The sequence below is a fragment of the Atta colombica genome, unplaced genomic scaffold (genome assembly GCF_001594045.1).
Source record: "Atta colombica isolate Treedump-2 unplaced genomic scaffold, Acol1.0 scaffold121, whole genome shotgun sequence".
NCBI lineage: Eukaryota > Metazoa > Arthropoda > Insecta > Hymenoptera > Formicidae > Atta > Atta colombica.
Genome location: NW_017259208.1, coordinates 1,387,174 through 1,391,097, shown reverse-complemented (window position 1 = coordinate 1,391,097; position 3,924 = coordinate 1,387,174). Strand labels below are relative to the sequence as shown.

The following is a 3,924-nucleotide window of genomic DNA, read 5'->3' as shown; positions in this document are numbered from 1 at the left end:
CTGCCGACGGACGGCGCCGCGGCTGTCGACGGCGGCATCGGTATCGTCGCCACGACCGCTACCACCACGCAAATCACCCAAGTTCCACTCCACATCGGCGGAGGTGCCGTGATCGCCACTATGGGCACCCCTCTCAGGGAGCTTCAAGAGCTGCTGCGTATCAAGGACGAGCGGATCGCCGAACTCGAGGCCGTCGTCTGTTGCCGCGATGCCGAGATCCAGGAGTTGCGCAGCCACCTGGATAAGTTCCTGAGTATTCTGCCCTTCAGCGCGGCACCACCGCTCACGCCGACGAAGCCGCGTACCCGCGATCGTGCCCAGGGCATTTCCGCGGAACCGCCGCTCCAGGAGCTCGCGCCTCTCGCGGTGGTCGATAAGAGCGACAGGTTGGTACCACGCGGCACTGTTTTTCTACTTGTTGCTCGCGGCGCGCGCGCGCGCGCGTACACCCTTCTTTTTATTCTTTTCTTCTCGCGCGCACCTTGCACGCTCCTCGAATTCTTCAAATGAATTTAAATGAACTCTATTTTTAACACATCAAACGTGTTTTTGCGACACTCCAGCTCGACGACAACTCTGGCTATTCGTTGCTTACTTTGTCATTTCTCACTTTGACACCTACACAAAACGTAGTCAAAAGTATGGAAAATTTCACGCAGAATTATATTACTTGGCTAGCGATTTAAATTTGATACGTGCATAAAGGGATGAGGCATTAGCCGCAGTCTTGGATCACGATTCTCAGTTAGAATTCATATAAAGTTAGTTAAAAGTGTATTATAATAGATTTAACACTTCTTATTTTGATGGCTAATACATAAAAGTGTGCGAAATAAATTTGAGATGTCTAGAAAGACGTATATCTTCACCAGTCATAATTTTGGCTGTGATTCTCAGTCAGAATTGTAAAATTAGTTAAAAATGTGAAAATCATAAGCTTACTTTGGCATTTTTTATTTTGATATCTTTATATAAAACTGAAAATTTTTGTGCTAAAAATGAAGATAAATTTCATGCAGAATTATATTTGGTCAGTGTCACAAATTTGATATGTTTAGGAAGAGATACGTCTTTAGTCAACAACCTTGCGATTCTCAATTAGAATCTATATAAAGTTAGTTGAAAATATAGTAATAGATTTACTTTGGCATTTCTCACTTTGACACTTACACAAAACGCAGCCAAAAGTGTCAAGAATTTCGTGCAGAATTATATTTGGTCAGCAAAACAAATTTGAGACGTCTAGAAGGACATACATCTTCACAATTTTAAACTGCGCGATTCTCAATTAGAATCCATGTAAAGTTATTTGAAAAGATAATAATATACTTACTTTGATATTTCTCACTTTGATACCTACACAAAACCCAGCCAAAAGTGTCAAGAATTTCGTGTAGAATTATATATGGTCAGCAAAACAAATTTGAAAGTCTAGAAAGAGATGCGTTTTTAGTCGCAACTTTGCGATTCTCAGTTAGAATCCATGTAAAATTAGACTTCGTTTTATGTTTCTCATTTTGATATCTAATACATAAAAAGCAGTCGAAAGTGTGGAAGATTCCACGGAAGAATTATACTTGGTCAGCGAGATAAGTTTGATATGTCTAAAAAGAGATGCGTTTCCAGTCTCTCCTTGGCTTATGTGATTTTCAGTTAGAATCCATATGTAAACTTGCAATTAGTTGAAAGTACAGTAATACGAATAAGATGACTTCGGTAAACGCGAGTTTTCTCGCTACAGATATGCAAAAAAAACAAGCTTTTGCAGGTGATTATTTTCTCGAGCGTGATCGCATTCGCGCAATAATAATTGAATTCCCCGGTTTTAAGTTTCGATATTTAGCACCTTCATTCTCATCGTCGCATTGTCTACATGTCAACGACTTTATTTGCTATGCGATCGCATACACTGTATGCATTGTAAGCGACTCGTCCTCGCCATCATCTCGTGTGTTTTTATGCATACGACTCGAAAAAATCTGGACCTTTCTCCTTCGCTCTAAAATTAAGCTTTCGCGTCCCACTACGTGCCAAAGTAGACATTCGTGGGCATCTGATTACTTCCGACTAGTCCTTATCTTCGACGCTTTTCGAGAGATATGACGTTACCGTCGCTATCTTTTAATTAATCTCAATATCTCTCGCTAAATATAAATTTGTTTCTAAGAGATGCGTTTTTACTAGAAACTTCAAATCGGTATTCATAGTCCGTTCTTATTTCAAGATCGTTTTAAGTGATGTCTTAATTCTAGCTGTACACACTGGGGATCCCCGGATCCCAGCGCAATTTTTTAAATTGAAATTTTTTCTAAATCAAGAATTTCTAAATTTTTCTTTTTTTTTTTTTGAAACTATATCTCGAAGGTCCTTAATTCTCTTGACTTTTATACATTATAAGCTTGTTCCTTCATCAATCAATTCTCCATCGATTGAAAAAAAAAATTAATTGAAATGTATCTATTTTAACAGAAGTTACGGTAACAAATATGGATGGGGTCTTAGGGACCTCAGTGTATATATTTAGAGTGCAAAAAACGTGTGAAAAAAAGTGTGTAGAGTTAAAATGCTAATACGGCTCTTTGGTTTGTCTTAGATAAGTACGTTAAAAGACTGTACTTAAGACGGCTTCGAATATGAAGAATCGAATATGAATACCTTAAACTGCGATTCTCAGTTAGAATTCATGAAACTGAATTGGAAGTAATACAAACTTACTTTGTTTTTCATAAATTTTTGACATAAAACACAATTAAAATGTACTTGGTCAACCTTCGAATTGAAAGTCTATCTACTACGGTATATTTGTGAAAAAGATAAAGAACGATAGAAAGTTATACTGAATGATAGAATTTCATTATTTTTTTGCATCTACAAGTTGGCATGTCAAAATCGTTTAGCTTTCAATTAGAATAGTTGCAGCCGATTGCTATATTGAACGACATTATAAAGTTAAATTCAACCGTGTCGTGTTATTTTTCAGATTCTATATTGAGATAATGATAACATATATATGACGAGAATTACATGATGTGTAATTTGAATTTTAAAAACCAATGCGCGACGTTGGAACGATCACATACACTTTGTTGAATTATTTTTAATATTTATATCTAAGAGAGGGAGGAAGAGAGAAAGATTGTTTATGAGTGTAATATATTTGTTTTATCGTTACTCGAACATCTCTTTACGAGGCGCATTGCAGTTGTATCGGGTGTTGTATTTCGTGTATCGCGTAATGTTTAGGCGGATTTATTCCGGAACGGATAAATCGTACCATGAAAATGTTTCGTGACTTCGATGATGCGTGGGCACGACATATTGCGTAAAACACGCTTAAAAAAAAAAAAACGAATGGATTCCTATTAACACGAACATAAACAGATAAAAAAAAGCATGAATGAACGTGGAATGAGTTCACGTCGGCGTGTATCAATTATCGATTGTATTTGTCGTATAGATGTAATATAAATTTTATGCGATCAGTAATACTGATTCGTATAATATTGAATTGATAATATTAATGGTATAAATATTTTTACAACCTTACATGATCAGGATTATTGACAACATTTCAGTTCAGTTTTATATCTTGTGACGATATGTACATGCATTATAAATCTTAGTCAATAATATTGTCAGCCCAACAAATATTGATATATTATTGATTTTTCGATTTTTTAGTATCAATATCAATTTGTGATAGGTGATATCATTAGTTAGAGGATACTGATATTTGAGAAGAACTCCGGATCACTATCAAGATCCATCAATATTAGCTACACGCGACTAATAATTATTGGTATGTGTCAATATTTATGGATACTGATTATTATAGACGTGTAAGGTGCTTATTATAGATTGCGCATTTTCTGATTTTAGCTTCTGTCTTAGAATCAGTATATCACATATGCAGCACAGATCATT

The 3,924-nt window shown here is 36.4% G+C and overlaps 1 protein-coding gene across 1 annotated transcript in view; it reads left to right on the top strand.

Moving 5' to 3' along the window:
* Positions 1-318: 318 nt before the first annotated feature.
* LOC108694673 (cGMP-dependent protein kinase, isozyme 2 forms cD4/T1/T3A/T3B) overlaps positions 319-3,924 on the top strand; it is a 44,596-nt gene continuing 40,990 nt past the window's right edge. Inside the window, exon 1 of the mRNA XM_018204301.1 lies at positions 319-386. The gene's annotated coding sequence lies outside the window, so the exon portion shown is untranslated. The remainder of the gene's footprint in view (positions 387-3,924) is intronic.